General features: G+C 41.1%; 1 protein-coding gene across 15 annotated transcripts in view; it reads left to right on the top strand.

Moving 5' to 3' along the window:
- LOC123746147 (protein draper) overlaps positions 1–14,914 on the top strand; it is a 691,165-nt gene that overhangs the window by 532,062 nt on the left and 144,189 nt on the right. The gene's annotated exons all lie outside the window — the stretch shown is intronic.

Here is a 14,914-nt window from a genome sequence, read left to right as displayed (position 1 = left end):
TTTCTAACATTTAGTTTTTTGCTCATTTATTATGAGCCCCATACCCATGGTGAGAGCGGCAGTGAAGTGTTAGATACATATTACAGGTTCGGGAACTAAAATACACATTCATTGAACCAAGTAAATAAGTTAAGAGCGTTGACGAGCTAGATACATAGGTTAACGGACACCAATAGTCTATTGTTGACCAGACCACACACTAGAAATTGAAGGGACGACGACGTTTCGGTCCGTCTTGGACCATTCTCAAGTCGATTGTGATGGGGAGGTAGGGACAGGCATTAAATAGGCAAGAGAGAGCTGAGGAGGAAAGTCAGATGTAGGGGATAGTAGTAATGAGAACTGCAGCAGGCCAATAGTCTAATTTATCAAACTGACATCATCGGGATTCAAAGAGAGAAATACGACGTAGTCGCAAAAGAATCGCCTATCATTTCCCATGTCCCTAGACAATCAGAGTAAAGGATTCTTACATTTTTTAGCATAGTTAAAACAATAGTACAATATATGAATTTCTCGAAGTAACAGCAATACGGAACACATAAATAAGACATAAAAGGTTTTGAACGATTTTCATATCGGACATATTCTATAGCATGATAACTTTTCAACATGAAATCATTGTACAAGGTTTATAGATGGAGAACGACATATTGGTTACGTTAACTTGGGTTACCTTTCGATGAATCCGAAGATGAACGTCCCCGAGGCCCGGTCTCTGTCCAAGCCACTCGGTTGGTGGGGTCGTAGAGGATGTACGACGCGGCTGCACGCAGCATGCCATAGGAATCACAGCCTGGTGCACGAACGAGTAGTTGACCTTGGCGCCTAGTTTAGAAAATGACCAATTTGAATGTGTACCCTAAGTCATTGGCTGTATTGTTACCTTTAGAAAGGAAATAGTGTAAATGCTTTAGGACATTATTTTTGTAAACTACGCGTTAGCTACTTGATACATGTGCTAGTGTATACCGCCCGCTTGCCTTTATTTCACCTCATAATTTTATTCTTGTGCAATTGATGTTCTCAGGTGGATTTGTAATGTTGAAGGTTTTTTTTTTAATGATGAACTTTAAACACGCGTATGATGATCTGCTCTCATATATAGTTCATAGACTAGAGGAGGCATATCCACTTTTTTTTTTAACTGGCGAGTAATATGGGCGAACCTTCATGTTAAATTTATTGCCCCAAAACAACCAACTGTTTCATCGCTATATTCATGAGACCCTCCTTACAGATAATAGATTGTTGATGTTGGGAAGTAAGGACAATAGGTGTGACCAATGTACTGAAATTGAGAATATTATGCCTGTATTTTATTTCTGTAAGCAGAAAGTTGTTTTTGTTAACTGGATCACAGACACTCTTAAAGCTTTGTGGACCAAGCATTAGAGTGGATTTAATGAGGTTTGGAATGTTTCATATTGACATAAAATGCAAGAAAATTAAAAATACAATAATTATGCTATTCTCTGATTGCATTTTTTTGCATGGATAGGCAGGCAGGAGTTACTCAGTGGACAAAATATTGAAGTTCTTGCGAGGCAGGATCATGTTTAACATTTGGGGTTTACGGCTCATGGTCTGTGATATGAAAAACTGGATTACTGAGTATATATAAAATATATGTAAATGTAGTATTTTCCTTGTAAATTGGTGTAAATATGATCTTTATTGTATATTATTTAATAAAGAAAAAAAGAAAAACATTGTTAGTGGCCTATTAGAATATTATCGCCATACGTTACTGTTAATTTTAAAGTTGTATATGTTTTATGAAAATCTGGAATAGTTTAGTGCCTATGCATTGCTCGCATTTATTCAGTTCCTTAATGTGTTAAATGCCGAGGAATTACATTTAAGGAGAGTATAGGCTTTAACATTTTTTTATCTTTCGGTATGTAAATTAGGAGCTCTTTAAAGTAAAATTATTTAACATTTATGGCAAATGGAAACCCAAAAAGAGACTAGTTTTGCAATTGTACTTTTATTCTTTGCCAGATTGTTATATTGTTATCTGGGCTAAGAGCTTTCTGGGATTATCATTCCCAGATAAGATTTTAGCTGTGACTTTGGAATGACTGTGAATCAATTTTTTTTTTAAGGCCCAAGTTTAAAACAGGAACGAACTGACCAGGTAGTGTTGTTATTCAACCTTAACTATTCTGACATTTAACTTGAATAATGAAAAATTGGTACAATACCAACCACGGAGGGCTGTCAACACAAGCTAGATTCAAACTCCAAGCTTCAGATAATGTTTAATTCATAAAATATTAGCTTGGTAATAATAAATAGCTTTTGGTAATGTTTACTGTTGCAAATAACACGTGCAATGTTTAGGTTATTGTATGAGCACGATATCGAGGCCATTTAAACAAAACCACTCCTATTGAAGTTAGTGAAAATCGGGTTTGCATTTCTGGTACTCTCCTCACTTATTTCAAGAATGCCAAGTTATTTAAATGGGCATAGCTAGAAGGCTTTAACCCTCCAATTTAGAAAGGAAACTTGTTTTGTTACTGAATAGAAAAACTGTAATTGTCAATTTACTGGAGGCGCCGGGCACTCATCCGAAGCCAATGAGTGGCGCGGCTTCCTGTGCTGATGATAGCCTCGTACCGAAATCAATGAAGATAGAACTCGTCCGTTGGAAATTCGATAGCGTTTCCATAAAGCGTAGGTTATAATACTTTCCTTCCTGATATGTGTTTTTTGATGTGGTTAGCGCAGCCTTATTTATCTCTTTGTGTGTAATGATTTCAATATTTGTACCTGTACTTGGAGTGGGTTCTGGGAATTCTACTCCCTAAACCCGGCTTGGGCCCAGGCTCGATTTGGGTCGTCTTCGTATCTATCTGAATGTTTAATACTACAATTCCCCGTGGCGGTCTTGGTTTGTTGTCTCGATTTTTAAGACATACTTGTGACAGTAACCCAACCCATATATGAAAAAGAATGAAGAGTTACGAAGTTTCGGTCCGTCCTGTACTCTTATTAAGTAATAATATAACATATTTGTGTCTGAATCTGGTCAGAAATACAACACTTATTATTGATGGCGACAGTCTATAGACATAGTTTATGTTGATTCACATGTTGGGTTCCGAATGTGATAGAACCGATGCTTTAGCCAAAAATATGCGTTCAAAGTATGAGTTAACTATAACCTTGGATTACCTATAAACAACCTGAGAATACACAAGCTGTTTATAGAACTCCAACGAACCTTGTAGATATGAGGTAAAGTGAAATCTACGCAAGCTAATTCATCTGTATTTCTGTGTAAAATGTTTCATTCAAAATGATATACCACCAAAATGTTTGCTAATTGTTGATAGGTACTGCAAGCAAATTATTATAACCTTGACACCACTGCCCACTGGATGGGTATGGGGTGAATGATAGGCAAATTAATAGTGTAATTGACTCCCCCTCTTAGGTGTCATGGAGATGTTCGTCTGATAAACTGTAAAGATACGGTTGATTTATGTTAACAAATTATATAACTAAGGCAGCGTCTGGGATGCTCTCGCACGCAAGTTCGAATCCTCATCACGGCCCTTGTGGATTTATTCATTCGATACATCACGCTATTGTGATTTCTGTGTGTAATTATATAACTAGCTCATCAGTTCATGCCCGCGACTGGACTGTGTTTTATGAAATTTACCAGATAATCAGTGAAAGTGTAATAATGGCTCCATAAACTGCGCCAAATGTGTTGTCCATGCATGGCCAGGGTTCGGAATTCTCTTAATTGTAAATTCTCCGCGAGCGCTGCCCGTCATCAATTGATAATCCATTTCTGGATTCTGGCGCTTACTGCCCATGTGGTATAGTATAAAGGCTTAAATACTGCTAATTATTCCTGATGTTCACAGATTTATATTTGTCCGCTCCACCAGTATCAACACTTTACTAAAAGTTACTAGTTATTTTATACTCCATGAGATTAATATGAAAATACGGCGTAAAGATAGACGGAATGTGGCATCTAAGAGACTTTGTGATGGTTAGTACCAGCGAGTCTGCAAGCACCGGGCTGATAACGGTTGGCTGTGCAAACAAAAGGGGGCAGTTGTCGCCATTATTTTATTCAGGGGACGGGGGAGATAATTGAGGGTCGGGTGTGGAGGGGACGGACGTATTTGATCTCGGTGGGCTGGACTTTTAGCCCGTCTACCTTACATTTTTGTATTCTGAAAAAAGTGAGTTATTTAAAAGTATGAAGGAAGGCATAGCAAGCCTAACTTTTGAGAGGGATGTGTTATATTTTAATCTAAAATTCGTTACCCAAGAATATAAATATTTAAAGGATGAAGTCAATTGTTCTGTAAAATACCAGATACGGCTTTCATTTTCTTGTAGACAAAATCCTTCGGGTTATTTGGAAAGAGGGAGAGGCAATTTGAACGTTTAACCCCTTCAAAAGCATGCGCTCTCTTCTCTCTCTCTCTCATATCTGATATGTGATAGTGGAATCGGAAGGAAATAGATAAAAGGGGATGATGGAAGAGGAATGGATCAAAGGAGAAAATGGATGAACCTGAGATAAAGGGAGAAAATAGAGCGAAGTCAATGTAGAGGAGAAAGGGGTAGGTCTTCTTCTACCATCCATTATATTTAAGACTGTATGGATTATCTTCCATACAGTCCCAACATAATGGGACTGTACAGATACTCCCAACGTTTCAAACTGTTATCTCTACTACTGATAACCTTAAAACCATAATCACCGTATTCAGTGCATAATATTCAGTATGTGCCTCCCCCCCCCGGGGGTGGCACATACTGAATATTGGGGCTGAATACTGAATGTGCCCCCATACTGAATATGGGGGCACATTAGGGAGCCGGTCGGCCGAGCGGACATCACACTGGACTTGTGATCCTGTGGTCCTGGGTTCGATCCCAGGCGCCGGCGAGAAACAATGGGCAGAGTTTCTTTCACCCTATGCCCCTGTTACCTAGCAGTAAAATAGGTACCTGGGTGTTAGTCAGCTGTCACGGGCTGCTTCCTGGGGGGTGGAGGCCTGGTCGAGGACCGGGCCGCGGGGACACTAAAGCCCCGAAATCATCTCAAGATAACACACTCCTGGACGTCGTTACTAGGTTTCTGTCAATTTTTTTTTATTAACACATTTAGGTACATCTGCATTTGTGCAACTACCTTACACTATATGAAGGGGAGTACAGTGTGTGTCCAAAAGCTGGCTACGTGGTGCTAAAAATCCCCATCACACAGGATAGTTAGTCATACAGAGGCATGTGATAAGTAGTCTGCACTGGCAGACTCTGGTTACATTATGGGGATATCATCAACACAAGAGTGAATAAGGTAGCATTGATACTAAAAGTCCCCATCTCGCAGGATGGTTAGTCATACAGGGCCATATGTTCAGTAGTCTGCACTGGCAAATTTTGGGTGCACTATAAGGATATCTTCAAGAACACGAGAGTGAATAAAGTAATTGCAAAGCTCCAGGTACCTCATGCATACGGGTCTGAATGGTCTAATAACTGGGCATTAGGTGATGTAGTGTGGGAGATCATGCCGCAGTTCCTGCTCAGAGTTTACACCTGGAGTGCTCAGGATTGGGAGATCAGTCACCTGTAGCCACCTGCCACAGCTAACGGTAACCCAACCTGATCCTGGCAACCACTGTGTCGTACAGGGGGCCTCGTAGCCTAAAAAAAAAAAAAAAGCCTGGTGGATAGCGCGCAGGACTCGTAATTCTGTGGCGCGGGTTCGATTCCCGCACGAGGCAGAAACAAATGGGCAAAGTTTCTTTCACCCTGAATGCCCCTGTTACCTAGCAGTAAATAGGTACCTGGGAGTTAGTCAGCTGTCACGGGCTGCTTCCTGGGGGTGGAGGCCTGGTCGAGGACCGGGCCGCGGGGACACTAAAAAAAAAGCCCCGAAATCATCTCAAGATATAACCTACAGTCAAAGCACGGATAAACTGCTTTCATTCTAAGGACAGTGCATACCACAATTAATAATCGACATTTATTAATCATTATTTACTCCATATTTATAAATAGAAATCTAAGATGCTAACATTAGTTAGTTACTTCTCATAGATCAGAGATGTTAAAAGCAGCATCCCAGACATTAGTAAACATCTTAAAAGGAACCACAGTATACTGACGTCTTACACTCGCCAAGGTCTAAGGTAGCTTGTCGACTGGAGGGGGAGTGGCCTTGGGCCACACCTGATCCTGATAGGATATGGTTCTGGGTCACAATGAGATAGGCCGGTGGGGGGGGGGGGGGTCACAGCACGCTGCCACAGGTGACCCGCCACAATTATGGGATTAGCAAGTCGTCCTATCTGGCTGGGTCATTAAATGTTGACCACAAGACCTGACCTCCTGGGTCAAGGGGCAGCATAACACACTTGAGTTTCCATTGTTTAGCTACACCCTTCTGATTCCACAATTTGCCCTGCCATGCTAGACTAGCATAAAACTTCACGTAGTTGTATATCGGATATTTTGAAGAAACATTTAGATAAGTTCCTGTAAGAAGTGCTGGACCCAACTGGATTATAGTGGATATGTGGGTCTGCAGAAATTATTATTCAACAAGAAGTAATTATTCTGCACTCAACAGCCTGTTGGTGCAAGTTATCACAAGTAGAGTAGAGCCTAGCCCCAAGCCGGCCTCGGGAAGTAAACTCCCGAAACTCAGTCTAGGTATATTCTCTCGCCACCCCTCTATCCCTCTGGTTGATACCTGGTTGATACCTGGTTGATGGGGTTCTGGGAGTTCTTCTACTCCCCAAGCCCGGCCCGAGGCCAGGCTCGACTTGAGAGTTTGGTCCACCAGGCTGTTGCTTGGAGCGGCCCGCAGGCCCACATACCCACCACAGCCCGGTTGGTCCGGCACTCCTTGGAGGAATAAATCTAGTTTCCTCTTGAAAATGTCCACGGTTGTTCCGGCAATCCTCTTTTTTTTCCCCCAACTTTTCCACCTCCTCTCGTCCACATCTCTCCCCCCCCCCTATCCTCTTCCTCCCTCCCGCTCTCTCTCATCTTCCTCCTCTCCAAAACAGTTGCTCGAGTTTATATTTGCATGAAATGATGACTTTGATCTGCAGTCATCAGTACCTTCCGTCCAGGACAAGCACAGTATGTAAAACACTTAGAGAATCTGACTAGCCTCGTCCGCTGGAAATGTTTCAGATTAAATAAATAGGCACATTATGACTTATCTAAATCATCTTAGTTCCATAGGGTGTCTAGTTGTACTTACAAAAAAAAATACAAATCGTCTAAACTTGATATTGTTTTGTTTTTTTATTATCTAAAGGATTTCAAAGCACTTGCACACTCTCGTCGAGAATATTTTTATTTGCGTCCCTCACCTTTAATGGCTAGGGAAAATGGCGAGCTCGAAAATGTACAGATTTCCAGCTGGAATATTGTTGTATACCAACACCGCCTCTCAAGGTTGGTGAAACTGGCGGAGGTGGAGTGTGGAGAGAACATTTCCTGCTCACGAAAGCTCATTTCAACATTCGCACTTTTCCGGGTGTCAGAAAGCACTCAGGAACTTCTTAGTGGTATAGCCTAAGAACGCAAAGGAAATAATAAATATATAATATTATGAAAAATCGTACAATGTATATCCCGTTGCCACAACATGTGAATTATTAATGCCTCACAGGGACTAGAGATGATGGCGAATTAGAAGTTGCCCCAGTGGGTGATGGCAACCCAATGTTTCAGAAGAATGGTTGTCCTGAATTTTCAGCATGTGCAAGAAATATTATAGGCTGTCTTTAAGAGTAAGCAAGGTGTATTTCAAGAAAATTATAGGCTACATGAAACTAGTGGCTACTTAGGCATAATCAGGAGAAAGTGCAAAATCATTACAGCACTTGGAACTGATAAGATTGACAAAAAATGGTCGAGTTGAGTGGCGTTACATATCCATGTATGCATAGGCTTTCAAGATGAGCAGGTGCCTCGTGTGGTGAGATTGGGTTGAAAATCACAACCAAATCTCAACACACGACGTGGGGAGGGGGGGGGGGAACATAGTGGACATTCACATCACAACTTGTGATGTGAATGTCCACAATGCAGCCTGCCACCTCGACAAGGCTCGCACCAGCTCTGGTAATGTCAGCTACGCCCACAGCTTGTCCACGCGTAGCTTGGCTCTCAGCCCCCGCACAGTCCTCTGACATGTGACTTTTTCTCGCCTCGCTTCCAGAGAGTTGCACGTTTTAATTACTATTTGTTTCAGTTGTTCGTTGCTTAAGACGTTTTGATTTTCATGCAGTAAATTACTGTAGTTGTAGGGGTAGGGGCCTCGTAGCCTGGTGGATAGCGCGCAGGACTCGTAATTCTGTGGCGCGGGTTCGATTCCCGCACGAGGCAGAAACAAATGGGCAAAGTTTCTTTCACCCTGAATGCCCCTGTTACCTAGCAGTAAATAGGTACCTGGGAGTAAGTCAGCTGTCACCGGCTGCTTCCTGGGGGTGGAGGCCTGGTCGAGGACCGGGCCGCGGGGACACTAAAAAGCCCCGAAATCATCTCAAGATAACCTCAAGATAACTGGAGTTGTAATAGAATGTGCAAACTAGAAACATGCGTGATGGTTTAGTCCATTGCGGCGGGCAATGGTGTTTATTTTTATATAACGAATTGTTTAATTGTATATGGAATTATTGTGTATAATAATACTGTGTATTATAACAGTATAATAAATACTGTATTTTATATAACGAATTGTTTAATTATATATAGTATTATTGTGATAATTATTAATATGTAAGGAAACTTGATAGATAAAATATAAATTTATTAAAATTATTTGCAAGTTTGTAACTAGCCGTTCGCTTAGAGCCCGACTCTTAGTCTAGGCTATTGGGTAACGTTTATTTCAATCTATTGCAAGTGGTGGCTCCACACGAACACCTGTTGGGTCAGATAACTTGGTTACATTTTTTGTTTACAACACCTGATGTGAATAAGAAACTGGAGCCTATCGAGGGTTCTACCGAGGGGACATCACAACAGTGGTGGAAATGTAGACTAGTGTTTCGGTCTCTCAACGCTACAACCGGTGATACAGTCCATAATTAACAACTAACGACGTAGACATAACTAGAATGCAGCTTCGTTTGTCCTCCAGTCCCAGTTAACTGTTATCCTAATTTCTTTTAAAGATTGAAGTATACCTGCATATAGATCGTAATGAGCCGGTTGGCCGAGCGGACAGCACACTGGACTTGTGATCCTGTGGTCCCAGGTTCGGTCCCAGGCGCCGGCGAGAAACAATGGGCAGAGTTTCTTTCACCCTATGCCCCTGTTACCTAGCAGTAAAATAGGTACCTGGGTGTTAGTCAGCTGTCACGGGCTGCTTCCTGGGGGTGGAGGCCTGGTCGAGGACCGGGCCGCGGGGACAGTAAAAAAGCCCCGAAATCATCTCAAGATAGATTGGGCCTTAAATATATGCCTATTATTAACATTCTTGGACCTTAACAGCTAACCTACAAAAAAAAAAAATAAGCAGCATGGTATGTTCAGAGCTTTACCTCGCAGGCACATAAACTTTCGAGAGTAAATTTTAACCATAATAGTTAACGATATAAGTAAACTGTGAGGGGTTTAATATACTTAAAGGTTTATGAGCAAAGTTGACTGCGGCGTTATTCAGCTTGACCTAATAAAGACGCAGGTCAGACTGGGCCAGGCGAAGGTGAATGATGCCTACATTAGTGTGTTTCAACCCGACCCTTCTACCATGTGGAAGAAAAACACGCATGTGGCTAACACTATATATCTTCGGCGGAGGGTTTAACTTAAATTGAAGTTCACTAGTAAACAACTTTACATTTGTGTAAATTTGGTGATTTTTGCACTCAGTTTTGTTAAATACAGATACTAAGTGTTATATATCTCCTCTACTTCCCCACAATGATTTCTTCTGTCGCTTTGCCTGCTCACCGGTTCAGTCTCCAGCAGGGAAACGTGCTAACATGTATAGGCTACTGAACGTAATAAACATTACATATTTAAGATGGGAGTTTCAAATTTTTAACTACCGAACACATATAGTCCGCCACTACCAGGACTGCATTTAACATTGTCTTTGTGACTTGCGGTCCCGAATGTCGGCTACAAATGCCAACATCCTGCTCTGAGTGAAAGGTCATTATGATTATCAGTGAGGCTGGTGACAGGCTGACCTGATGGGTGAGGGGAACCACTCACAAGCACGCACTAAAACATCCACCAGTCAGTGTGACTTAATGGTTGCCAGGACTGGCTTGGGCTACCCGTTACCTGTATCAGGTTGCAACAAGGGACAAATCTCCCACCACTGAGCATTCCATGTATAAACTCTGTGAGCAGGAACTGGGTCATGATCTCATACACTACATATTAATGTCCAGTCATTATACCCTTCAGACCTGGCGGTATGAGGTACCTGGAGCTTTGTTTTAGAGCAGCGGTCATCATCAACCAGTGGTCCGCGAGGTAATTTTATTTATGTATTGTATGTAACTATTTTCTTTAACTGTTTTATTTAATGGCATCAAATAGTTTGCTATAATAACTATCATTTCTTATTTGGTGGACGAGGGATTCATATTAGTGGTCTGCGGGATTTAAAATTATGAATTTAATAATCTGTGAGCTCCGAAAGGTTGGCTGCCCGTTCTAGAGGATATCTTTATAGTGCATGCAATGTTTGCAAGCGCAGGCTAGTTAGTGATCACATTCCCCTGTATGACTGACTGACTATCCTGTGAAATGGGGTTTTCTTCGAATTTCATAGTTAGCGCTGCATAAATGCAGATGTACAGTATCTTAAATAGGGCAATAAAAACGCACTCGCCGCGCTCACAAGATTACGGTTATTGAGTTTTAAAATATTATCATTAGGAATATTCATTTCATGCCAGTTTTATTTGTCTTGTTTTAGTTATAGTTAGACCTACGCTATGATTGTATTATTAAGGTTATCTTTGTTTTTCTTTTCCTCATTTCATTGAATAATATCCTCTTGTTTACTAAAACTTTCCTCGTCTTTTTCGTCTAGTCTAGGTTTTGTTCCGTTATTCTTATTTATTGCTCATATTTTGCTCCTGATCTTCTCTTGCTTATGTTATCCTCTCCTGCTACTATCCTATCATTCACTTCTTCTGTTCTCATGTTTCTCATACTACAGCAGCTACAGTAGTGTTAGCGTCACTATAAAGGCTTATGCTATGTTGAGTAAAGGTAATACAATGACTAGTGGTCGAAAGCCAATCATTCTCCCATGAACTCCATCATTCCTTATATTTATTTTCTTGGGTGAACGCAGCAGCGCAAGGTCAGGCACTTCGTACCTAGCGAGAGGGAGGCGAAGGATGCTGGCTGGGCCTGTTTGTGTGTATTATGAAGTAGTGGCAACCCTGAGCTTGATTTAAGGTCGCGAGTCCTCGAATCATCTCGAGATTAACTCTTGGTTTAAATGTCTTTAGTGCTGACAAATTAAGATGCTTGAGGATTGATAGCGTTTAAATCTTTGACTGCGAAATTCTGAAACTCTTAAAATCATCTCCAGACTGCAGCTGGTGTTTGCTTGGATTTGGCGGACCGAAATAAAGTAACATGCAGCTTTTCAAGTGAAACTCAACATTTAGGAGCTCTCTCTTTCTGGTAAATCTCTAGAAACATAGGAAATGTATGTTTATCTCTCAGAATGTTCGGTAATACGTTTATTGCTTGTGAGGTGTGTCTATGTATGTATTAACACGATGTACTGAACGGGGTGAGAATAGCTTGAGCTACCTCATCCCTTTGTGTGTATTTTACCTCAATAAACTTATTTCAATTTCAATTATAGAAACATTTACAAAGAAATTTGTGAAGATGTTGATTGTCAAAATAATTAAAGCCTTTATGTAAACTACCACTTCGCTGCTCTTAGAATTGGCATCCTTATATCCCATGCTGTCCTCGTCTCATACAAAATACAAGTACAGTTTTGAATATAAACAGTTTTGTTAATATTAAACATGAATTGCATTTTTTCACATAATGAAAGTTAACTTAGCCAAACCATTTAGCCTACGCCTGTGTATACTAACTTAGCAAAACCAACTAACTTAGAGCTGTATATACAACTTATTTTAAATGTGTTTATACATTGTATCTTGTAATTCAGCAAGTGGCCATACGGCACTAGAGAAAATGAGAACATACATAGCATATCTATGCATTCCACCTCCAGAGTCCTGGAATTCTATATTCATAAGCAATAAAAAAAATCACTTAAACATTTTGTTTAAACGAAACTTGGATACAGGTATAATCTCGGCACTTAAAACAGTGGCTATCGTGCCACTCAGTAAAGGGGGTAACAAAGCAGGAACAAAAAATCTTAGCGCTAAAATGTAAAACAATAAAATCCACAGAATTACGACATTTAGAATTCGGAGGTTTTCATTGTTTCCTCACCTGGTACCCTGAGTTACCAGACCATCAACGTACTTGACTTGATCATTAGTGAGATCAAGTTAAAGTAAGTTCAAGTAATTCATCTCAAAAGGATAGCGTAGCTTAGGCTATTGAAGATACTTGCATTACTTTACCTCGGACGGGGGGGTAGAGATAGCCTAAGCTACTCTATCCCTTTGAGATGTATTTTTTTCTCGTCTCAATAAACATACTTGAACTTTACCTCGGACACCCTGTCTCCCCCATGCCAACACCGTCCTCCCACCAGCAGATATCAATCACAGTCCCCCAGACCTGTTTAACTTTCATTGAATTTTGCCCACGATGAGTTATGTGAGAGAGGTTGGGCGTTATTGATGTGCGATAGTGAGAAGCGAGAGCATTAAGAAGAATATTCGGTATTTTTCATTTATTTTCCACAGCACTGTACATGCTGCACCAGATATGCACTGCTCACGATCTAAGCTATACGCAAGCTTTATTCAAGCAAGCAAATTATTACGGATACTCAGTTTTCTGTCAAACAGGACTCGGCGAGTAACTGTCAACCATATAAAATCTAGTCCAAGTGCAGTGAAAAGCTCTGTACCTCAGGGTACAGTCCTTGCACCGCTGCTTTTCCTTATTCTCATATCAGATATAGACAAAAATACAAGTCACAGCTTCGTATCATCCTTTGCAGATGACACAAAAATCAGTATGAAAATTACCTCGGCTGAGGACATTTAAAAACTTCAAGCTGATATTAATAAAGTTTTCGACTGGGCATCAGAAAATAACATGATGTTTAACAGTGATAAATTCCAGGTACTCAGGTACGGTAAAAATGAGGACCTTAAACATAATACAGAGTACAAAACACAATCAAATGTACCCATAGTAGGAAAACAGCATATAAAGGATTTGGGAATAATAATGTCTGACGACCTAACGTTTAAGGAGCATAACCAAGCAAATATTGCGACAGCCAGAAAAATGATAGGATGGATTACGAGAACTTTCAAATCCAGGGATCCCATCACAATGGTTGTACTCTTCAAGTCACTTGTGTTGTCCCGTCTTGAGTACTGTTCAGTACTCACTTCCCCCTTCAGAGCAGGAGAGATTGCTGAGATAGAGGGAATACAGAGAACATATACGGCACGCATAGATGCAATAAAGCACCTAAATTATTGGGGTCGTCTCAAAGCCCTCCAAATGTACTCACTAGAAAGAAGACGAGAGAGATATCAAATAATATACACCTGGAAGATACTGGAGGGCCAAGTACCAAATCTACACAGTAAAATAACAACGTACTGGAGTAAACGATATGAAAGAAAATGTAGAATAGAACCAGTGAAGAGCAGAGGTGCCATAGGCACAATCAGAGAACACTGTATAAACATCAGAGGTCCGCGGTTGTTCAACGTCCTCCCAGCAAGCATAAGAAATATTGCCGGAACAACAGTGGACATTTTCAAGAGGAAACTAGATTTATTCCTCCAAGGAGTGCCGGACCAACCGGGCTGTGGTGGGTATGTGGGCCTGCGGGCCGCTCCAAGCAACAGCCTGGTGGACCAAACTCTCACAAGTCAAGCCTGGCCTCGGGCCGGGCTTGGGGAGTAGAAGAACTCCCAGAACCCCATCAACCAGGTAACCAGGTATTCACTAGGCTTATGCCGGTCGAGCCGGAGCCAGTCGGCGGAGCGGACAGCACGCTGCACTTGTGATCCTGTGGTCCCAGGTTCGATCCCGGGCGCCGGCGAGAAAAAATGGGCAGAGTTTCTTTCACCCTATGCCCCTGTTACCTAGCAGTAAAATAGGTACCCGGGTGTTAGTCAACTGTAACGGGCTGCTTCCTGAGGGTGGAGGCCTGGTCGAGGACCCGGCCGCGGGGACAGCCCTGAAATCATCTCAAGATAACCACACAAGAAACAAAGCCTCCCTTCACAAGTGATACCTTATTGTTATCCCGCCAGATTGCGTATTCCTCAGAATTAGATAACACATGGAAGACCCAAACCCCGGATTCCAAGTTTTGCGGGTCTCCTGCGACGGAGGGTCCGCAAAATATTCAATAACGCGCGTTTATTCGTCATGATGTTAAGAGTGCGTTAAAAGTGAAATTTTTACGAAATTTATTAGGAAGCTGGTATAGGTGCGCATGGGCCGCTGGAGAACCAATCTTGGCTTATCTTATTTAATAGCTCTCAGCCTTTTCCACTGGAAATTTGTATTTTTATTGTAGCACATACTTTAAAGAATTGAAATTTTAAATAGTTTCACTTTTAAATTAGAAATTGTAAATAATTCCACTTTTAAATTAGAAATTGTAAATAATTCCACTTTTTAAATTAGTAAAATACCAGAAATATATTTCACATTTCTCTGGTTCGTGCTAAGATTTTATTTACATTATTCTGGTCAACACAGCTCCCAGCTAGTTAGTGTTATCGGC

Source organism: Procambarus clarkii, chromosome 78 (genome assembly GCF_040958095.1).
Source record: "Procambarus clarkii isolate CNS0578487 chromosome 78, FALCON_Pclarkii_2.0, whole genome shotgun sequence".
NCBI lineage: Eukaryota > Metazoa > Arthropoda > Malacostraca > Decapoda > Cambaridae > Procambarus > Procambarus clarkii.
The sequence above is the reverse complement of the archived record's forward strand: the minus strand, read 5'-3'. Positions and strand labels throughout refer to the sequence as shown.